The 24486-nt window shown below is 37.5% G+C and overlaps 1 protein-coding gene and 1 non-coding gene across 2 annotated transcripts in view; both read left to right on the forward strand.

Moving 5' to 3' along the window:
* The window catches only part of PHC2 (polyhomeotic homolog 2), a 136803-nt gene that overhangs the window by 8550 nt on the left and 103767 nt on the right, over positions 1-24486 (forward strand). The gene's annotated exons all lie outside the window — the stretch shown is intronic.
* On the forward strand, positions 4070-4172 carry LOC111819677 (U6 spliceosomal RNA). Its single transcript, XR_002823259.1, has one exon. It is a non-coding gene; the product is annotated as a U6 spliceosomal RNA (small nuclear RNA).

Here is a 24486-nt window from a genome sequence, read left to right on the forward strand (position 1 = left end):
ATTTATGTCTGAATTCTCAATTCTGTTCCATTGGTCTATGTATCTGTTGTTGTACCAGTACCAAGCTGTTTTGACTACTATCAGTGCCGCCTTCTTTCTATTATCCCTCCCTCTTTACTATTGTTTTCTTCTCTTGATCTGAATTTCCACCCATGATTCACTTTTATTTGGCTTCTTTTACTGACGTGTTAGCTACCAGAGCAGAGAAAAGCTCATTCTGCCTAAGCATCCACCTCTAGAACTATAAATAGTTCATTTTTACCTCATAAGCCATCAACTAGCCAGCCTATTTTTACCCCCTGATCCTTTGGAAACAGATCAAGGATGAGCCCAGAAGTAGTAAGGTGAACCTCATACCCAACACTCACCTAATGTTTGAATCAGATAAAGGCCTATTGGCTTTGCTTAAACCAAAATTAATTTTTTAATGGATTATGATGAATTTTTGGCAAATGCCCTGTTTTTAACTATATTACAGATCAAGCCATTTAAAGAAGGTGACACTGGGGTGATGTGCCTCATGTATACTGCTAAGAAAAATGACAATTCTGTAAGTACTAGAGAGTCTTGGGTGGTATTTAAGCAATCTTCTCAATCAACATACTTACTGAACACCTGCTTGTGTGGGTGCTTTGGAGGAGACAGGAAAATTAGAGAGGTGGTATAGCATGGGAATTATTCTCACTTAGACAGGGATTCAGCTCCCAGTGCTTGCTATGTGACCTTGGACAAGTTATTTACTTAAATTTCTTTTTCTGTAATAATGCCACTTACCTCATATAAATGAAATTAAAAATGTAAAGCAGCAATTCAGTAAATTTTCAAAGTGCTAAATATGTATTATAGGAGTTGAGAGAAGGGCCGTTATGCACTGTGATTATCAGGGAAGGCTTTTTCAGAGACATGGTGAATTTTGTTGCACAGAGAAAAGGAAGATGGGAAGAATTTCCATACAGGAAAGATAATGTTCATAAAACACAGGGCCGGAATATGGAAGAAAGTTTTCAGGGGTCAGCTGATGAAGCTGATCAAGCTAGCAAGATGAGAAGATTTAAGTAGAGAAGTTGTAAGATTGGAAAAGTTGGTTGAGGCCAGATTGCAGTAGGCATTGAATGTCAAACTAAAGAGTTAGGATTTTGCCCTGTAAATGATAGAAACTTTGAAGATTTTTAGTTAGGGAAATGTGGGATGATGAAAGTAGTATTAGTGGTATTTAGTTTCTCAACAGTAATGTGGAGAATAACCTTTAGTAGGGAGATAATACCATCAGTTAGGAGTGCTGGTGGTACAGTGGTTAAGTGCTAGACTGCTAACTGAAAGGTCAGCAGGTGGAACCCACCAGCTTTTCCGTGGGAGAAAGATGTGGCAGTCTGCTTCCATAAAGATTTACAGCCTTGGACACCGTATGGGGCAGTTCTACTCTGTCCTACGGTGCCACTGTGAGTAGAAATCAACTCAGTGGCAATTGGTTTATATCATCAATTAGTAGGTTGTTTTAATAGTCAGGTGTGAAGGGATAAGGAATTGAATTAGGGTGAGGGTAGTGAAAATAAGAAGCGATGTGTTCAATAAATATTAAACCAAAAAACCCCATTGCCGTCGAATCGATTCAGACTCATAGTGACCCTACAGGACAGAGTAGGACTGCCTCACAGGGTTTCCAAGGCTGTAATCTTTATGGGAGCAGACTGCCACATCTTTCTTCCATGGAGCAGCTGATAGGTTTGAACCACCAACTTTTCAGTCAGTAGCCAAGTGCTTAACCACTGTGCAGCCAGGGCTCCTTTCAATAAGTATTATAAAGGAAAAATAAACTGGACTTTGTGACTGATTGGGCATGGAGGACAAGAGATAAGTAAGAATCAAATATAGCCTTGAACAAGGGTGACAGGATTAACAAATAGACAGAAAGGAAAGCTGACTTTGGTTAGAAGAGAAGTATTAAATATCTTGAGGTGATACTGGGACTTCGAAGTGGACATGTCCCATGAGCATTTGGAAGTAGGGGGCTGTGTTCAAAAGAGAGAAGTCAGGGAGTCTCGTATACAGAAGGTGATAATTGAAGCCATAAGATTGGCTGGGTTCACCATTTGTGACAGCATAGAAATAGAAGTACAGAGCACCATGGACTATAGGCTTGGAGATTGCCCACATTTAGGGAAGTAGGGAGAAGAAATGGGGCCAGAATGGTAGAAAATAAGGAATATCAAAGAAGTACAAGAACCATTTAATTTATTCATCCAACAAATTTCACCACTATTTGTTATGTACCTGATAGATGGAAGGCCAACTAGACATTATAGCCACAAGAGTGTAGTATCACAGAAGTCAAGAGAAGAGAGGGCTTCAAGCTAGAGGAATTGGTTAGCAGTATAAACTTGTACACAGAGAGTGGGACATGTCCATTATATTGAGTAAACAGAAGGTCATTAGTAACTTCTAAAAAGTGATAGCTTCAATGGCGGGGGGGTTGTGGAATATTAAAAACCAGATAAGAGAGAATTGTGGTGTGAGATGCTGATAAGAAATGGAGACAGCATGTAGATCACCTTTTGTATGTCTGGCAATGAAAGGAAGAGGAGAAATAGGAAAGCGGTTAGACAAGGAAGCAGAGTCAAGCAAAAGATTTCCTTTTCCTTATCTGTTTTATTATTTTAGTTGCCTTAAGGTTTCATTCTCTTTCTTTCATATCCTTAATAGCAGTTCAGCAATTCATTTCATAAACTTACTGGTTTGATAGTTGCCTGTACATTTCATAGAACAGTAATAATAATAGCTACCATTTATTAAGCATTTATTACGTGCTAGGCATTGTGCTAAGTGCTTTGCATGCATTCTATTCATTATACCATTTAATCCTCACAATGCAATGTTACAGCCACTCAAACACTTGTAAGCATGTAGAGGCTAAGAAATTGCCTAAGATTTCATTGCTAATGAGTAGCAGAGATGGGGAATTTAGACCTAGCTCTTAGTCTACCAAATACCAAACTAAACCAGTGGCCATCAAGTTGATGCTCACGGCAACCCCATGTGTGCAGAGTAGAACTTCACTCCATAGGGTTTTCAAGGCTGTCACCTTTCAGAAGCAGATCACCAGACATTTCTTCTGAGGCACCTCTGGGTGTATTCAGACCACCAACCTCTCAGCTAGTAGTCAAGCACTTACTCATTTGTACCACCCAGGGTCTCCTGCTCTTACTCTAATGCTCTTCTAAAGGACCATGCTATACTGTCCCTGAAGGTAGGGCCAGCATCTGGGGCATGTGACCTGTGTAATCTCCCAGAGTCCTGTACTTAGAAGGGCTGCTATGCTTGGTTCAGTGCTGTGTTGTTGCCGTCTTGAAATTCTTAATAATTTTTTAACAGGAGGCTCTGCATTTTCATTTTGCATTGAGCCCTGCAAATTAAATCCTGGTCCCACTTGAAGCTATCAATATTACCCCCTGAAGCTGGGAAAGTAGTCATGTTGTATCCTTTGTTTTAGTTAAACCCATTGCCATCGAGTCGATTCTGACTCATAGCAACCCTCCAGGACAGAGTAGAACTGCCCCATAAGGTTTCCAGGGAGAGGCTGGTGGTTTCAAACTGCCAACCTTTTGGTTAGCAGCCGTAGCTTTTAACCACTACGCCACCAAGGTTTCCCTATTTACTACAGTTGTCTTAAATGCTTATGTTCTACTCTTGCCTTTGTTGCCCACTCTATCCTTCACCTACCCACCTCCTGGCCTTTTTCATATTATCTCTCATTTTTGGCTTCCTACTTGAAATCGACAACAAATTAAGTCTCTCTGATTTTCATGATTATTGCTCTCTCAAAAACAACTTTTACTCACCCTCTTGCTCCTCCTACTTCTGGTCTCTCTGAGTAATCATTTGACCAAGTCCTGACACCACTTGACACTAGATGACTACTTGATCAAGTCCTAACACCAGCCAACCTGGATTCCTTTGTGTTGTTTTCTCCCATTACCTATTTTATCCATGTTCAGTGTGCTTGTTCTCATGTTCTACTCCCAACATGGACCAAGTGAGCCTAAGAATTCGTGAGATTAAAAATATGAAGAGAGTGCTCGCTTCAGAAGCACATATACTAAAATTGGAATGATACAGTGATTAGCATGGTCCTGTACAAGGATGACATGCAAAAATATGAAGTAATTTAGGGTATAACCTATGGCATACTTCACAAAATAAAGTTTAGACATCCAGGCATTCTCCACGGTCTCCTATTTGTACTGTTGGTACAGTCTCCATAAAGCCCTGTTGCAGTTATCTATTGCTATGTAACAAATTACCCCAAAATGTATCAGCTTAAAACAACAAACCTCTCTATTTATGTTTAAGACTCAGTTCTAACGTTATCTTGACTTGCTTTTAATGAAGCATTTCTTAACTTGCTTTTAATGAATTAGTATCCTTCCTCTCTGATCTTCCTTTGTACTTTAACATCCCTTATTGTAGTACTTACCACAGTATTACAGTTGCTAGGAACTCTGTCTTTTTCATTTTCATATTGTCAATCCCTAAAACCATTCCTTAAACATAATAAATGCTTAGTAAATGGTTGTTGAATCAGCTTTAGAATAGCTAATATCTTTATATACTTTTTATTCTTTAGAAAACTTAGGTAAGTAGCTGGCCTTGTGTCCTATGATAAATATATCCTTCTTCATCTCTCCATCTAGAGGCTTGTGTACCATTGTTGTTGAAGGTTAAAATGTAAAGAAACCACCGGATATGTCAAAGAGTACTTGACTTGCCAAGTTATCTACTCCAGTGAGGATATGAACTTCTCTTCTCTCTGCTCATCCCTACTCTAAGTCTCTAGTCTATAAAATTCAATAACAAAGGTCAACATTGGTTCACTATTCAAATATTTGACTATAAATGTGATGAAGGCAGAATCTGTGCCTGGCTTATTCACTGTTAATAAACAAGTTTAGTCCCAATACCAAGCACTAGTAGATGCTTAATAAATATTTGATGAATGAATTAATGAAACTCCATTCTTGATACTCATGTCTCATTCCTGTTATCCAGGTCCTGACCTCTGGTCACTCATAATATTTGGACTGAATTCATCATTTCAGATGGCCCAGAATTTTTGTCTTGATCATTGACTCTTCTCTTTTGGTTCCTTATCATAGCTGACCTTTATGAATTTCACCCCCTGCTTATTCAGAACTAGGGTACCTCTTTGTCTCTTGTTCTTCCTAACTAATGATATTGGCCAGATGCCCTTCAGAGAATATCCCTTACCTATAGTCAGAAACATCCAGCATACCATTAAATTTGTTTAAAAATATTTTAACTGAAAAGAATTGCATTCTAATTTCTAAAAAAAATGGTCAGGCCCTTTAAGAAGCAAGTTGTGGGCAGAAACCAGGGTTTAAAATTTTGTGAGTCCGTTAGACTGATTAAAGTGTCAGCAATTCAATGCAAATTAATTTTTATACCAACCAGTGAATCAAAGAAGGGGAAAGAATTGAGTGAGTGTGTAAATATAGTTGCCAGGGATATACTTACTGACAGAAGAGAGAACCTCACAAGGAGTTTATACAGGCCCAAGGAAGCAATGTAACCTGATCTTTCTCTGTTCTCTTTCTGATGGGGGAATAAAGTGATGTAGTAACCATGGGTACAGAAAATGGTGACTTTAGACTTTTCAGGAGACCTGAAGAGTAAGTTCTCCCTCTTGAAGAGGGACTGAGTAGTAGAGTTCTCCAGAGCAAATGATGACTATTTTAAGGCATTTCTGAGGAACCTTCTATAAGTGCAGAGCTTCTCTGAATCCATCTCTGAAATATAGTATTAATTCATTCCAAAAAAAACAAAAACCCATTGCTGTTGAGTCGATTTCGACTCATAGCAACCCTGTAGGACAGAGTAGACCTGCCCCATAGGGTTTCCAAGGCTATAATCTTTATGGAAGCAGACTGCCACATCTTTCTCCCACAATTCATTCATTCATTCCACAAATATTTATTCAGCACCTCCTTTTATTTCTTTTTATTGTACTTTAGGTAGAAGTTTACAGAGCAAATAATTAGTTTCTCATTAAACAGTTAATACACAGATTGTCTTGTGACATTGGTTGCCAACCCTGAAATGTGTGAACACTCTCCCCTTCTCCACCCTGGGTTCCCTGTTTCCATTCGTCCAGTTTTCCTGTCCCTTCCTGCCTTTTCGTCTTTGCTTTTGGACTGGTGTGCCCATTAATCTAGCATACACGATTGAACTACGAAGCATGTTCCTCACATGTGTTATTATTGGCCCTATAGACCTGTCTAATCTTTGGCTGAATGGTGAACCTCAGGAGTGACTTCAGTACTGAGTTAAAAGGGTGTCCAGGGGGCATACTCTTGGGGTTTCTCCAGTGTCTGTCAGACCAGCAAGCCTGGTTTGTTTTTGTTTTTGTTTTTTTTTTGAATTTTGTTCTACATTTTTCTCCTGCTCTGTCTGGGACCCTCTATTGTGATCCCTGCCAGAGCAGTCACCAGTACTTTCCTAATGCATCACTGCCTAGAAAGCAATATGATTATAACAGGCTTATAATTATTTGAAAGTACTGTATCATACCTAGGAGGTGTTCTTTAAATTTTGCTCTAAATTTTTTTGAGTATAGAATGATATAGACTTAGTTAAATATTTAATACTTTTTAAAAAAATAAAACTGTATTTCTGTGGAAAAAGCATAAGCACAAATGTATCTTGTGCCATATTCTTAGGTTAATAGCTCCTCAGGAAAATATGTGACTGATCCATAAATCCACACCTTAAGGTAGATGTTCATCTTGTGACAGTGTCATTTCAATTGTAGATGTAGTACTAGTGAAGGGAAAATCCACCTCCTTGATGGCTGACATCAGAAGACACTCTTCTTATTTTAGCTGTAAATGGTGGATTACTTGAGGTCTAAAATTTGGGCTGTAAAATGCCTTTGGATTGAAGTATAGAACACTGTCTCATATCCAAGGCCTACCATTCAGCATCTCTTTTTCTTTTCACTTATTAACTGTTACCTTCTTCTTTAAGTCTTCATGCTCCGATCTTCTTGTATGCAATGGGAATGATTATAGATCTACCTCAAAATCATAGAATACAATGAGTTAATACATGTAAGGTGGCACGTAGTAAGCGCTATTGTGCTTTACCTTCTGTTATTTCCTGTGAGCTCCTAGATCACTAGATTCGATTCCGCTTGAAGGAAGAGAAAGTTAAAATTTATAGAAATATAATAACTTCTCTGTCAGTTTGTCATACTGTGGTGGCTTGTGTGTTGCTATGATGCTGGAAGCTATGCCACTGACATTTCAGATACCAGCAGGGCCACCCATGATAGACAGGGTTCAGCAGAGCTTCCAGACTAAGACAGACTGGGAAGAAGGACCTGGCAGTCTGCTTCTGAAAAAAATGGCCAGTGAAAACCTCATGAACAGCAGCGGAACACTGTCTGATAGAGTGTCAGAAGATGAGTCCCTCAGGTTGGAAGTCACTCAAAATACGACTGGGGAAAAGCTGCCTCCTCAAAGTCGAGCCAACCTTAAAGATATTGATGGAGTAAAGCTTTCAGGATCTTCATTTGCTTAAGTGGTATGACTCAAAATGAGAAAAAACAGTGGCAAACATCCATTAATAATTGGAATGTGGAACATATGAAGTATGAATCTAGGAAAATTTGAGTCATCAAAAATGAAATGGAATGCATAAAGATCAATATCCTAGGCATGAGTGAGCTGAAATGGACTGGTATTGGCTGTTTTGAATTGGACAGTCATATGGTCTACTATGCAAGGAATGACAAATTGAAGAGAAATGGCATTGCATTCATTGTCAAAAAGAACATTTCAACTATACACCACTGTCAGTGATAGGATAATATCCCTTACAACCTAGTCATTCCTTCAACAAACATTTTTTAAGCTTCTCTACTCTATCCATGCTAGTTGCTGGGTATACAAAAATAAATAGAACACAATCCTGGCACCCCAGAGCCTTCTAAAAGAAGACAGACTTAGAAACATTAATTATGGCACTATAATTAGTTTCACAATGGAAGTATGAACAAAATGTTTTGAAAGCTTAGAGGAGGGATCACTAAACTCTGCTTAGAAATGTTAGGAAAAGTATTCTGGAGAAAGTGGCATTTGAGATGATGATTAAAGGATAAGGAGGAACATCCTGGGCAGGCAGTGCATCCCAGAAAGAAGGAGCAGTGTGTGCAAAGGTGAGGTGTCTGTGTGTATGAGAGAGAGAGCATAGTATATCTGGGAAAATCCAAATAATCTGGACATAATATATGAGTAGGATAGTGACAGAAATGAGGCTGAAAATACACTGGGGTCATTTCACAGAAGACTTGGTTTGCCTTGCTGAGCAATTTGGACTTATGTTGGAGGCCATGGGGAGCTATTGAAGCACTTTAGAAGTAACATGACCAGATCTGCCTTTTAGAAAGATCTCATCAGCAATGTGGAAGGTGATTTGGAAGATGATACCAGAGACAGAATCATTCAGTTAGAATGGAGTCTCTAATCCAACTTCCCGTATGTTGTTGTGTGCCATCAAGTCGATTCTGACTCATAGCGACCCTATAGGACAGAGTAGAACTGCCTCATAGGGTTTCCTGGGCTGTAATCTTTACAGGAAGGAGCCCGGTGGTGCAATAGTTACGTGCTCTGCTATAGCAGTGCGAACGCACCCAGTGGCTCCATGGGAGAAAAGACCTAGCAATCTCCTTCTGTAAAGATTACAGCCTAGAAAACTGTATGGGGCAGTTCTACGCTGTCACATTGGGTCGCTAGGAGTCAGAAATTGATTCGACAGCACCTAACAACACAACAACAATCTTTACAGAATCGGATCACCAGGTCTTTTCTCCTGCAGAGCAGCTGGTAGATTCCAACTACTGACCTTTTGGTTACCAGCCTAGTGCTTAACCATTGCACCACCAGGGCTCCTGTACTTCTCATATATTGCCAGTATTTTTACTATTGAATATGTTTGTTTGTTTACTCAACCCACATTTATTGACGACATGTCGGGTACTGGGCGAACTGCTGGAAGTAAAGAGAGAAACACATCATCCACGTCTTGGAGTTGCTTGCATTTGTTGTTTCATTTGTCCTAAAACAAAAACTTTCTTGCATTTTAAGCTTTCCTTGTCTATCCTCTGTTTCCTCTCACTCCCAGTTTTGGTGCTGTGGTACAAAAGTGAGCTAGTTTGTATTTTCCTTGTCTGTACTCTTCATGATTTTAGTGTCCCTGATCATAGCTCCTTCCTCTCAGCCTTCATCTCTCTGAAGTTCTTATAATTTAATAAATTCTTGTAGAGAACGAATCTATTAGATTCCCCCTTTTTTGACTTCTGCTACTTAAATTCAAGTTCAGTTTTCTCTTTTGTTTCCCTCAGACTTCAAGTACTCTATGTTAGCCCTCTTAGTTACTCATTAAACTCTTTGAACCCTACTTTTTTTCCTTTCTTAGCTTACAAAGTCCTTATTTTCTTGATTCTTCCTTTCCTGTTTCCCTGAGGATATACAGACCAGAACTGCAGACTGCATTATTTTCTTTGATTTTTCTATTTGGTGTTAGTGCCTTTACCAATGAGAGTACAGTCTCTAAAGGAAAAACTCCCCAATCCCTGAAAATAAAAAATTAGAGATGAGACAATGCTGAAAAAGAAAAGATAGAGTTTTGTTAAAAAATAATAGTACTTATTACATAATAATAATTATGATTACAGTTTATTGAGCACTTGTTATATATGCTAATTGCAATACTAAGGCATTACATGCGTTCTTATTTAATCCTCACACCAAGCCTGTGAGATAGGTACTGTATCAAAACAGTCCAGGGAAATCTCAGTTTCCCTTCCCTGGTCAGTTCAGACCCCAGATGCTCCAGGAAGTCCTTTTCGTCTCATTCCTTTTCACCCAGGGCTAGGTCAGCAGGCACCAGCTCCTTCCCTCTTCTATCCCCATTCACCCAGGGTAGGTCAGTGGCCACCAGCCTCTTCTCTGTTTCTTAGGTTCAGTAATCCCATGCAATGATTCACAAACTCCAGGGAAAGGGCTATCTTTAATCTAGAAGGAAAAAGGATACAAATATGTAGGATGACCTGCGGGTCTTGGTGCAGAACTTCCATATCCCCAGAGGGCTCACTTATCCTCCCAAGAGCAGCTGTTTGCTCTCTCCGTCCAGGAAGCTCCAGTGAGTCTCTGTCTCCCAAGGCCTTTTATTGGCCTCACCACATGGCCATGATAGATTACATCATGCCTCCTGAGGTTTAGTCAGCATCAGGCCCCCAGGTGATCCTTCTTGGTCTGGTCAGCTCCCAACTCTTTGACCTCAGGTGTGGTCAGGCTCTCAGGAACTAGGACCGAAGGCTAAATTGTTTACTGCAAGGGGTTCCATACTTCACAGATACTCTTATTATTCCCATTTTACAGATGAAGAAATAAGCTCAAGGAGGTGAAATAACTTGTCCAGGGTCATCTCACTGATATATTATAGAACCAGAATTCAAATTCAGGCCTGACTCCAGAGCTGAAGTTCTCACCACTTGTCATGTAGGGTGTATATGCGGAGTCTTGGTGCAAGTATGTACGGTCATTAAGAGTGAGCTGTTTTTTCAATTTTCCTTTAGTCATAAGTGGAGCCCTGGTGGCACAGTGCTTAAGAGCTGTAGTTGCTAACCAAAAGGTCGACAGCTTGAATCCACCAGCCGCTCCTTGGAAACTCTATGGGGCAGTTCTACTCTGTCCTGTAGGGTCACTATGAGTCGGAATCAACTCAACAGCAACAGGTTTGGTTTGGTTTTTAGTTATAACTTATCATAAATCTAATCTCTTCCAATTTTCTTGATTCTTACTAGTGATCCTCATAAGTGGTTTTATTTGGATCACAAGAAGGCCTGGTAAGACTTTGGGGACTACTTCCCCCCCAAAGTTTGTGATATTTGTTATAATTTTATAGATTTGAGTTTGCATGTTAGCCCTATAGAGGTGTTTCAGTTGATTGTGCATGCTGTCTTATGGTTTGGGATCTACTTCCAGGTGAATGGATTGTGCCTTAGAATATGGTTACATGTACTAATGGATTTGTTGTACAGAGGGCTAAATATCCTTTTTTTAAAAAAAAAAGTGTGATTTATGTTGTGATTTCCACACTAAATCAATCTACGCGTAGTGATGAGTGTAGTAGGATGAATAATGGCCACCCAAAGATATCAGCTCTTTATCCCTAAACCTGTAAATGTTATCTTTTAAGGAAAAAGGTCTTGCAGGTGTGATTAAGAATCTTGGCATAGGGAGATTATTATCCTGGATTATCTGGGTAGGCCCTAAGTCTAATCGTAAGTATCCTTATAAGAGAGAGGCAGAGGGAGATTTGACACACACAGAAAGAACAGAAGAGCCAGCAGTATGACCACTGAGGCAGAGATTGGAGCAATGTGGCCACTGGCAGAGGAATGTTCAGCCACCAGAAGCTGGAAGAGGCAAGGAATTGTGCCCCTGCCAACAGCTTGATTTCAGCCCATTGAAACTGATGTTGAACTTCTGACCTCCAGAACTGTGAGAGAATAAATTTCTCTTGTTTTAAGACATCAAAGTTTGTGGTAATTTGTTATGGCAACCATACAAAACTAATACAATGAGGATAGTCACTTCTTGTACTGCTTAGTTCATTTGAAGACAAATATCATGACTTAATAAAGATAACAACCTACTAATATGACATGTCTAATAATAATTGCAACAAACACCTATGTAGTGTTCACTATGTGTCAGGCACTGTTCTAACCATTTTAAATGTACTAATTCATTTAATATAACAATCATATGAGGGAGGTTCTATTATTGTCTTCATTTATAGATGGGAAGATTGAAGCACAGAGAAGATAGGTAACTTGGCCAAAGTCATGTAATGAGTAAGTAGTGGGGCCAGGATTTGAACCCAGGCAGTCTGGCTCCAAAAGCACATACTGTTAAACACTGTAGCATACAGGGCTTTGTACTTAGTAGGCATTCAACAAAGGATAATGTGACATTGTCTGAAGTCTTTTCAGGTCTCTAGCCTCTTCCTCTTCTCCACGTTTTCTGATGTGTTCTCCATTAGATATCCTTTGCCTTTAATATCTGTTCTGTTTTTTTGTAATACTGTAATATCCTTGTCTGGTTTTGGTATCAGGGTAATTCTGGCCTTATAAAAGTTGTAGGTAGTAGGTAAGAGTAGTAGTAGGTAAGAGTTTCCCTTTTTTCTATTTCCTGAAAGAGTTTGTACAGCGTAAGTATTATTTCTGTCTTAAATGTTTAGTAGAATTCACCAGTAAAGCCACCTAGGCCTGGAGTTTTCTTTTTGGGAAGGACGTAAACCAAAAATTCCTTTTCTGTAGTAGATATAAGGCTATACAGGTCATCTGTTTCTCTTTTTTTATGTGTGTGTGCTTTAGATGAAAGTTTACAGCTCAAGTGAATTTCTCATATAAAAATTTCTACACATATTGTTATGTGACACTAGTTGCAGTCCTATAGTGTGACAGAACACTCCTCCTTTCCACGCTGGGTTTCCCGTGTCCATCCAACCAGCTCCTGTCCCCTCCTGCCTTCTCATCCTGCCTCCAGACAGGAGCCGCCCATTTGGTCTTGTGTATCTGCCTGAACTAAGAAGTACACCCTTTGCAAGTATTATTTTATGTTTTATAGTCCAGTTTAATCTTTGTCTGAAGAGTGGGCTTCAGGAATGGTTTTAGTTCTGGGTTAACAGAGCATTTGGGGGCCATGGCTTTGGGGGTTCCTCCAGTCTCAGGCCATTAAATCTGGTCTTTTTACATGAATTTGAGTTCTGCTCCACACTTTTTTTTCCCGCTCCATCAGAGACTCTCTGTTGTGTCCCCTGTCAGGGCAGTCATTGGTGGTAACTGAGCATCATCTAGTTCTTCTGGTCTCAGGCTGATGGAGTCTCTGGTTTATGTGGCCCTTTCTGTCTCTTGGGCTAATATTTTTCTTGTGTCTTTGGTGTTCTTCATTCTCCTTTGCTCCAAGTGGGTTGGGGCCAATTGATGCATCTTAGATTGTCACTGGCAAGCTTTAAGACCCCAGACGCCGCTTACCAAAGTGGGATGCAGAATATTTTCTTAATAAACTTTGTTATGCCAGTTGACCTAGATGTCTCCTGAAAGCATGGTCCCCAGACACCAGACCTAGCTACTCTATCCCTCAAAGTGTTCGGTTGTCTTCAGGGAACTTCTTAGCTTTTGGTTTAGTCCAGTTGTGCTGACTTTGTATGTTGTCCTTCCATTCACCTAAGATGATTCTTGTCTACTATCTAGTTAGTGAATACCCCCTCCCTCCTTTCCCACCCTCATAACCATCAAAGAATGTTTTCTTCTGTGTTTAAACCTTTTCTTGAGTTCTTATAATAGTGGTCTCGTACAGTATTTGCCCTTTTGTGACTGACTAATTTCACTCAGCATAATGCCCTCCAGATTCATACATGTTGTGAGATGTTTCGCGGATTCATCATTGTTCTTTATTGTTGCATAGTATTCCATTGTGTGTACGTACCATAATTTGTTTATCCATTCATCTGTTGATGGGCACCTAGGTTGTTTCTGTCTTTTTGCTATTGTGAACAGTGCTGCAGTGAACATGGGTGTGCATATATCTGTTCATGTGACGGCTCTTATTTCTCTAGGGTATATTCCAAGGAGTGGGATTGCTGAATCGTATGGTACGTTTATTTCTAGGTTTTTAAGGAAGCGCCAAATCGATTTCCAAAGTGGTTGTACTATTTTACATTCCCACCAACACTGTCTAAGTGTTCCAATCTTTCCACAACCTCTCCAACATTTATTATTTTGTGTTTTTTTTTTATTAGTGCCAGCCTTGTTGGGGTGAGATAGTATCTCATTGGTCATCTATTTCTTCTTGAGTGAGCTCTGATAGTTTGTGTCTTTCAAGGCATTTGCCTGTGTCATCTACGTTTAATTTATTGGCATAAATTTGTTCACAATATTATGTTATTATTTTTTAATGCTTGTAGAATCTCTTTCATGTCTATTGTCGTTGATTTATGTCTTTTCTCTCTCTCTTTTTTTTTAATTCGATCAGTATGGCTACAGGTTTATCAATTCTATTGATCCTTCCAAAGAACCATCTTTTCATTTCATTGATTTTTTCAGTATGGTTTTCTGCTTTCTATTTCATTTATTTCCACTCTCATCTTTATTATTTCCTTCCTTTTGCTTACTTTGCATTCAATTTGATCTTATTTTTCAAGCTTCTTAAGGGTAGAAGCTGAGGTCATGAATTTAAGACGTTTCTTCTTTTATAGTATAGGTGTTTCCAATCTGTTGCCGTCAAGTCAATTCTGACTTATAGCGACCCTATAGGACAGAGTAGAACTGCTTATTGCTACAAATTTTCCTCTAAGTACTGCTTTAGCTATATCTCACAAATTTTGATATATATGTTTTGATATATAATGTTCTTTTTTTACTTCATTCAGTTCAAAATATTTTCTGATTTCTCTTGTGGGTTTTTCTTTGACCCATGGGTAATTTAGGAGTTTGTTGTTTAGTTTCCAAATACTTGGAGATTTTCCCAAAGCTTTCTGTTATTGATTTCAAGTTTAATTCTGTTGTGGTCATAGACTATGTTTTGTATGCTTTCATTTCTTTTAAATTTATTGAAACTTATTTTATGGTCCAGAATATGGTTCATCTTGGTAAATGTTCCGTGTGTACTTGAAAAGAATGTGTATTCTTTTGTCAGTGGGTGAAGTGTTCTGTATATCTAAATTAGGTTGGTAGGGTCATTCAAGTCTTTTATATCTTTATTGATTTTTCTGTCACTTGTTCAATCAGTTACTAAGAGAGGAGTATTGAAATTTCTAACTATAATTGTAAATTTGTCTTCCTCCTTTCAGTTCTATCAGGTTTTGCTTCATGTGTTTTAAAACTCTGTTACTAGTTACATACACATTTAGGATTGTTATGTCCTCTTGATGAATTGACCCCTTTATCATTATGAAATGACTCTTTTTACCCAGTAACATTCCTTGTTCTGAAGCTACTTTGTCTAATATTGATGTAGTCACTACAATTATCTTTGGTTATTGTTTGCATGGTATACCCTCTTCATTCTTTTACTATTTAATCCGTACATGTTGTTATTTTTAAAGTGGGTTTCTTATAGAAAACATATAGTTGGGTCTTGGTTTTTAATCCACTATGCCAATTTCTGCCTTTTAATTGGGATGTTAAAACAATTTACATTCATTATAATTATTGATATGAGTGTGTTTAAGTCAGCCATGTTGCTGTTTGTTTTATATTTGTTCCATCTGTTCATTGTTCCTTTTTTTCTCTTTTTTTTGCCTGATTTTGGATTATTTGAGTTTCTGATTTGTGACTCCTTTATCTTCATTATTGGCTTATTGCCGCTATGTCTTTATCTTTTTTTAGTGGTTGTTTTAGCATTTATAATATACATAATTAACTTATCTCCATCTATCTTCAAATAATATTATATGGCTTTAAGTATAGTATAGGACTTTAAAACTATATGTTTCCCCTCCTGTATATTTCTCCCCTCTTGTCCTTTGTACTACTGTTATATATTTTATTTGTTCAATACATTGTATTATTTTTTCTTTAAATAGTCAATTAAATTTTTCTTATTTAGAAATAAGAAAAAATGACTTATATTTACCCAGCTATTTACCATTTCACGTTCTTTTTATTCCTTTGTGTTTCCAATTGCTGTTGATTTCCTTCAGCTTAAGAATTTCCTTTAACATTTTTGGTAGTTCAGGTATGCTGGTAATGAGTTTTTCATTTTTGATAGTTTACTGAGTGAAGAATTCTAGGTTGACAAATTTTGTCTTCCTGTACTTTCAGTATTCTTTTCTTCCAGTCTATCCCTTGCCTTCTAGATTGCATAGTTTATCATAAGAAATCTGCAGAATTTTTTAAATCTTTGAGCCTCTGTTCGTAATTTGTCTTTTTTTCTCTGGATGCTTTTAACATTTTCTTTTTATCACTTCAGCAATTTAGTAATGATATCCCTTACAGTAGTTTTCTTTATATTTATTCTGCTTGGAGTTGGGCTTCTTGGGTCTATGAGTTTATAGTTTTTATCAAATTTGTAAATTTTTTAGCCATTATTTCTTCAAATATTTTTTCTGTTTTACTCTTCCCCAGGTCTTTTCTCCTTCTGGAACTCCAATCTCATGAATGTTAGATTGCTTGATACTGTTCCACCGGTCACTAATGATCTGTTCATTTTTATTCAGTCTTCTATCTTTGCTTCATTTTGGATAGATTCTGTTGTCTTCAGGTTCACTGAACTTTTCTTCTAAAGTTTCTAATCTGCTGTTAATCCCATCTAGTCCATTTTTCATTTTAGCTGTTGTATTTTTCATTTTAGAAATTTAATTTAGGTCTTTTTTATATCTTCCATTTCTCTTGTCATCATGCTCATAGTTTCTTCTACTTTCTTGAACATGTGGAAGATAGTTATTTAAGGTGTTTTAATGTCCTTGTCTAGGACTCTCTGGGTGGTGCAAACGGTTAAGTGCTCGACTATGAGTCAGAACCAACTCACTGGCAACTGACAACAACAAATGTCTTTGTCTGCTAGTTCTTTTATCTCTGTCTGCCTGGGTATGTTTTATTTATTTTATTTTCTCCTGATTAAAGGTCATATTTTCCAATTTTTTTGCATGCCTGGTAATTAAAAAAAAAATTGTTAAAATATATATAACCCAAAAAACTAAAGACATTTCAACCATTTTTAGGTATACAGTTCAGTGACATTATTTATGTTCACCATGTTGTGCAACCATCACCGCTATCCATTTCCAAAAATTTTTAATCATTCCAAACAGAAACTCAGCACACCTTAAGTAATAGCTCCTCATTCCCCTCTTCCCTCGTCTCCGTCTCTGGTAACCATTAATAAACTTTTGTCCTTATGCATTTGCCTATTGGGGTTATTTCATATAAGTGGAACCATACAATAGTTGTCCTAGTGCGTCTAACTTATGTCACTCAGCATGATATTTTCAAGGTCCATCCATATTGTAGCATGTATAGAACATCATCCCTTTTTACGGCTGAGTAATATTTCTTTGTATGTGTATCCCACATTTTGTTTATCTATCCATCGGATGATGGACACTTGAGTTGTTTCTACCTTTTGGCTATTGTGAACAATGTTGCAGTGAACAGTGGTGTACAAGTATCTGTTTGAGTCCCTGCTTTCAAGTCTTTTGGGTATATACCTAGCAGTGGAATTGCTAGGTCACATGGGAGCCCTGGTGGTGACATGGTTAGAGCTCAGGCTGTTAACCAAAAGGTCAGCTGTTCAAATCTACCAGCCACTCCTTGGAAGCCGTATGAGACAGTTCTACCCTGTCCTATACTGTCACTATGAGTCAGAATCGACTTGACAGCACACAACAACAACATGGTAGTTCTGTATTTAACTTTTTAAGCAACTGCCAAACTATTTTCCACAGTGGCTGTACCATTTTATATTCCCACCAGCAATGCACAAGGGTCCCAATTTCTCCACATCTCTCTCTTTCTCTCTCTCTCTCTCTCTTTCTCTCTCTCTCTTGCATACACACACACATACCAAGATATACACATACACAAATTCTAGCCACTTTGCCCTCCTGGATCTCTAATCTCAGGCTCCTCGACTCAGTGAGATGACTGGGCTGTGTTTGGGTTTCCATCCCTGCACTGCATCGTGGAAACTGCCTCCAGGCAGTAAGTGGTACAATAATAGGCTTACTTTGTTTCCGTTTTCTCAGAGATCACAGGTCTGCGTGGTCTGTCAGCCAATGTCTGAAAACCATTGTTTCACATATTTTGCCTAGTTTTTTAGTTGTTTAAGGCAGGAAGATAAATCTGGTCTCTGTTTCTCTAACTTCTAAATGGGCATCTCTAACATTTTTTCTAGGGACTTTTCATATTGACAGTAGATTTCTTTCTTTAAAGAAACTCTGTCATCTTCAGACATGGCTTTTGAATAGTTAAAAGTAGATCTGTAGTTAAAGTAACAAAATCATACATCTAGACAGTCAACAAAAGAAAGGAAGACCCTCAACAAGATGGACTGACACAGTGGCTGCAATGATGGGCTCAAGCCTAGCAACAATTGTGAGGGTGGCTCAGGACTGGGCAGTGTTTCGTTTTGTTGTATATGGGGTGGCTATGAGTTGGAACCAACTCAGTGGCACCTAACAATAACAGTAAGAAAGATAAATCAAAATAGGATTTAGGACATTTAGATCTTCACCATATTGCTATTATCATGTGATTAGAGACTAATTCATTGTTACTACAGTGACGGGATCAAAAAAGAATTTCAAAATAGGGCCAAGGGAGACCAGATTGTGATTTACTGAGGTACCATGGTTGTACAGTTTATTAGTGCTATAACCAGTTACTGAGTCTTGGCTATCAGCCCTTTAACTGCTCTGCTGTCTTTGTCAGTGGTCTTCAGAGTTGAAATGTTTATTTTGGTGACTCATTCCAATATTCAAGCAAGGAATAAAGCACTCAGAACCATTGAGACAAAGATCAAAACAATACTGAGAAGATTGGACAAAGTAAATACTTACAGTGTTTCAACTGTGGAAGCCTCCACCAACTCTGACTTCTTACCCCAGAATTAATATTTTTCTCCATGTCCTTGCTGGCCACACTGAAAATAAGTGAGACCAATTACAATAATCTGTCCTTGGGCTAAGTTATGTGAGTTGGTAAATCAACCTCAACTCTTAACATTTTTCATGTGTATGTGTGTGGATGAACAGAGAGAACACATGTGCAAGTATGCATGCTCACATACTTATTTAGCATCTTATGTGGGGTCCCTGTGAGTAGGAATCAACTTGACAGCAACTGATATGTGCCGATAATCTCATTTAATCTTCATAATAACCTTGTAAATTTGGTTTTTAGATATTACATATTAGATATTGATGAAAAAGCTGAGATCCAAATGACTTGTTCAAGCTTTTCTACTACACCATGCTACCACTCACATCAGTCACATCATAATTCAGTTGTCAGTAGACCACAAACACAACCTTGGGTCATTCATCTTGCAATCGTGTACTCTGGGCCACAAGAGGCATTGTAAGACGAAGTTGGATAGATAACCACAGTTTCTTTCTCTGATTAGGAAAATAATTTTAAGTTCATAATTTATAGACAATGGGTGAAAACAATAATAAAGGAGTGAAGATAGTACATTATTATCTACATAGGCCAACTTAACTGAAAAAGACTGATACATTTCTAATACCATACCACTCAGCCAGGCCTTTTAGTTTGAGGTTGTAGTCACTGTTAGCAAAGTCCAGTAGTGTTTGCAACTCTCTCTTTTAAACTTATGATCTTCATAAAGAGCCTTCACATTTGAGATTGCTACCATGGAATGATTTTTCTATGGTTATTTTCTAGTTGTGCCGTGCTGTTTAAGGCCCTACATCAAAGTCATATAATTTTATCTACTTTGCTAGCAACCTCCCTGATTTAACACATCTTGTTAAAGCTACCTCAGACTCCTGCTGTAATTTTTCACTGCCTATGCCCTGTCCAAAGTCCCTGGGAGATGCAAATGATTAAGCACTTGGCTATTAACTGACAAGCTGGAAGTTTGAATCCACCCAGAGGCACCTTGGGAGAAAGGCCTGGCAATCTTCTCCTGAAAGAAGCCATTGAAAGCCCTATGGAGCACAGTTTTACTCTGAAACACATGGGGTCACCATGAGTCAGAATTGACTCAACAAGTTTGGGTTTTTTGTTTTGGTTTGGTTTTTGTTTTTTTATACCCTGTCCAGTGTTGGTTTACTGACTGTAATCCAATACTTCAGTAAATACTCAATAAATACCTGTTAATTTAGCAGTGCTGGTTATCTTATTATTCCTTTTATTTATGGTACAGGTAACCTTGATTATAACTACTTAAAAATCCATATGTAAAGTCCATGATGATAAACCTTGGTTTCTCCTATAAAGACATAAATGGTACCAGCTTTTACTTTGGCTTGTAGCTAGTTTGGCATTTGTGCTTTGCATCTGGAATCTGCATGAATTTTTTAAATTCTGTTTCTGAATTTATCAATGAATGTGCTAGCCTTCATGTACAAGAATGATAGTCCTGATGCATCAATAATACTCTTTCAAGTTTTGTTTTCTAGTGTTAGAGATAAGTGGCACTGAGCTTAAGCATTCACCACTTACCTGGGTAGGGGCTATGTAGGGTACATATATCTGGGGCTATGTTAGTGAGGGCTTTTTTTTTTTTTTTTCTTCAGTGTGAAATGTGCTGGCCTATTTAAGGATTAAATCTACAACTTTGATTTTATTAGGCAATTAATGGTCATGCTTTTTATATATAGCATGAGGATTCAGGATTCACATCCTCAGGTTTTAATACCTCTTCAAAATTGAGGGAGAAGCTAGTGGTAACTGAGAAGAAAAGAAATTATGTTTTGTGTTTGCGTGGATGTATATAGTAACCCCTTGATAATTAAGTGACCATATAAATAATAGTTGATAGGGAAAGCTCCAGGGACAGACTGCGTGGGTTTGAATTCTGGCTCTTCTCATTACTGCGGTACTTGAGTCACCTTGGTCGAGTTACTTCTCCTCTCGGTGTTATTGTGTCCTGCCACCTTGATAGATTCACTTTAGTTGTAATAGTTTTTTTGTAGATTCTTTAGGATTTTCTACAAACACAATCATGTTGTCAGCAAATAAAGACAGTTTTACTTCTTCCTTTCCAATATTTATGCCTTTTTCCCCCTGCCTTATTATACTTGCTAGAACCTCCTGTACAATATTGAAAAGAAGGGGTGAGAGTAAATATTCTTTTGTTGCTCCCAATCTTAGCAGAAAAACATTTGGTCGTTCGCTAAATAAATATGATGTTAGCTGTAGGTTTTTGTTACACGTCCTTTATCAAATTGAGGAAGCCGTCTTGTAACCCTAGTGTGCAGAGAGTTGTGATTATGATTGGGTATTGAATTTTGTCAAATGCTTTTTCTGTAGGGATGATTGTATGATCAACTTTTTTATTCTGTTAATATGGTGATTTACGTTGATAAATTTTTCAAATGTTAAACTTTTTAATATAACAAAAAGGAAATAGAGCTATCTCAGTATACATTTTTGTTCATTTGTTAGAAACTGCAACTATCTTAAGGCTTATTCCCTGTGGCTTCAGGAAAACAAGACTTGCCCAAAGGGAAACAAATTTTGCTGGTTTAATAATCTGCCAAACTCACTGGCTCTAGGCAAAATGATCAAGTAGGAAAAAACCTCTGGTCCCTACGCCTCTCCATAGTTCAGCCTCTTTGCCTATTGTTTAATTGAGTTGTTTGTCTTTTTATTATTTAGTTGTAGGTGTTCTTTATACTTTCTAGATACCAGCCCTTTGTCAAATATATGTATTGTAAAAATCTCCCAGTTTGTGGCTTGCCTTTGAACTTTTAATCTCTTTTAATGAACAGAATTTCTTAATTTAATAATGTCCAATTATGAATTTTTACTTTTTTGTCATGTTTGTGTATGTATGTTTGTGCCTGGATTTCTTAAAGTTTATTCTCAGATATTTTCTGTCTTTTTTTTTGCAGGGGGTAGAGGGCTCTTAGAAGCAAATGAGGTCTTTACTTTTATTATATCTTCTAACTGGTGGTTGTTTTTGTATATGAAGGCTCTTGGTTTCTGTATATTAATTTTGTAACCAGCACCAATAAATTATTTTTGTGATAATTTTTCATTTAATTTCTTGGGTTTTCCAGGTGTATAATCATATTGTGTGCGAATTATAATTTTACCTCCTCCTTTCAGATTTTTTACATCCTTTCTCTTATCTAACTGTATTGCTGGTACTTTCAGGAAAATATTAAATAATATAATGATAGCCTTGATTCTGACTTAATGGGATTGGTTCCATCGATTTTTCCATTACACTTATTTCTGACTTGTGGGTTGAAGGGTGAAGGGAATGTAAGTAAGTACCTTCAGTCAGTTTAAGAAGGTATTCATCCATTCATATTTTATTAAGGGCTTTTTTTATAAAAAGAGAGAGAGATGCTAAATTTTATCAAATACCTTTCAACATCTCTGGCGATTATTACATAATTAGGATCTATATTCATCAGAAACCATTGAACCTAAAGATCCAGCTTTTAACAGCAGAAGCTTACTTTTCTTTCAGGTGTGGAGAAAATGTTATCTTCATTTCAAGGAATTTATTTTACTTGAAAAATAATAGGTGAGAATTGAAAATGAAAGAAAACATAATCTTCTTTCCTAATTTGTAAATAAATAAGAAAAGGAAGGAGAAAACTGGGTTAGCCACAAAATTTATAATTTTTTAAAACTTTGTTTTGACAAGAATAGGCTACTCATTTAAATTTAATACTATTTGTTATTAAAATGTCTAAAAAAATTAAATTCTATTGTTACAATAATCATAACTTTTTTATCGTGGTAAATACAACAATCTTCACATGTACACTTCAGTGAATAATCATATATTTTTATCTAAATGAAAAATATTAACTCTGAAAGTTTGTTTTTTAGGTTAAATATTAATATACTGAATTGGAGATGGTTTCCAATCTCAATGATTTTAATTAGTTTGATGAATAAAATTGTTTCCTCATGGCAGTAAAATTTATCTCAAAAATATAAAAAATAGCCATTTTAGAGTGCTACTTCTTAAAAATGAATCCTACAGCTGTCTCGGTTATAAAGATTATATGTTAAAGAGATAATAATAATACACCTTTTTTGGAGAAAGGACAAATTATTATATTGAGTCTTCCTAATTAATGATTTAAATATATTTCAATGAAACTTAATCCAATGCTAGGAGAATATAGTATTTACACTGGCTTCCTGGTCATTTACTTTTCCTATAATCCCCAGAAAAATAATATTAATTCCCTTTAGATCTTCCTTTTGAAAGAAATGAATATACTGGGTAATGAAGCTCGCTAATTAGTACATAATTGTTGAGAAATAATTTACTGCATATTTACAAATTATTTTGGAGTAGTAATCATAATAAGCAGAAGTTTCCAGGTGAAAAATGGCTTGTTCATCATTTGGCGACAAAACAAGCCCTCCATAGTTGATGCTTTGCTTGCTGGCCAACCGTGAACATAATATGATGTTCATCCTCTTTATAGGAAGATATTTTTATTGTTTGTTACTAAGTATTTCAGGGCCTGTTCTATTATAGTGTCTGCTATTTTTGTAAAGAAGGCATTTTTAAATCGGTGTTTAAATATAGTAAGAGTGATTCATTCCTCCTGTTGCCAGTTCCAGTCCTACAAATGGAAACAGCCCTGAAGAGGCCATCAGCTGACTTAATCTTCCATTAAGTTTTTATTTGCATAGCCGTTGATCCCTAAAGGCTTAGTCTGCCCATTGCCTCAACACACCTTTTGTACAAACAAAATTGAATCAAGCAGATGAGTGAATAAGTGTGTCGGGATAGCAGCCCTGGAATCTCACTAACCTTCTTGTGTGCAAAGCTGCATTTCCCAGCCCTCTCTGCGCACACACAGCCTGTGAGGTCAAACCCGATTAGTTGCTCTCATGGACTCTTTTACAGGATTGGCCTTTTCAGTTTCAAGAAGCAGCATGACCTATTCCATTCAGCTGCTGTTCTCAGCCCATTCTTTAGCTCTGTCTCTTATGTTCCCATGAAGTGAGGCTCTGGGCTTCTCCTGCACATGCTCCCTGAGTGAGTCATTCACAAAGACAATCTGCTCTCTAAGGAAAAGCAGCAGAGTCATTTGAGAAAGGAGATGAAGAATCATGCCAGCCAGAGGGGAAGAGTAAGGCACATTAAAATGACATCAGTGCAGGAATCCCAGAGGGACCTGTATTGAACTGGTATGTGTTTCCTGGGAATTCCAGCTTGTTCCAGGCGTTTATTTTTCTCTGTAAAGGAGTGAGGGCACATTTGCTTCTCTCCATTCTAGAGAAACAATTCAGCAGCAGAGGCACTGCACTGAACTACTAAATATACAACAAACAGACCTTCCAGGGAAGATGCGTGACATCATTACAATAATAACTTTCCCTTTGGGTAGTCTTTCAAAGTATTTTTATTTAGTTTGGTGTGAGAGATAATATAATACCATAAAGATAGTTTAAAATAAAGATTATTTGGTAGAAAACAATCACATTTTAAGTATGTGACTTTCTGTTACCATTATGTGGGTAAACTTCTGACTTTTAGAAATTAGTTCAGTTCAACAAATATATAGAGATTACAAGCTGGGGAATCCTGTGGGGAAGTTCTACTTTGTCATTTAGGGTTGCTGTAAGTCAGAATCAACTCAATGGCACACAAGACTTCTCTGCTAATCAGTGTTAGACAATAGGACCTGGAAAGGGCTGGTCTGAGGTGGCCGATTAGATGTATCCATAGG

Source organism: Trichechus manatus, unplaced genomic scaffold (genome assembly GCF_000243295.1).
Source record: "Trichechus manatus latirostris isolate Lorelei unplaced genomic scaffold, TriManLat1.0 scaffold00015, whole genome shotgun sequence".
In the NCBI taxonomy this organism is placed as follows: Eukaryota; Metazoa; Chordata; class Mammalia; order Sirenia; family Trichechidae; genus Trichechus; species Trichechus manatus.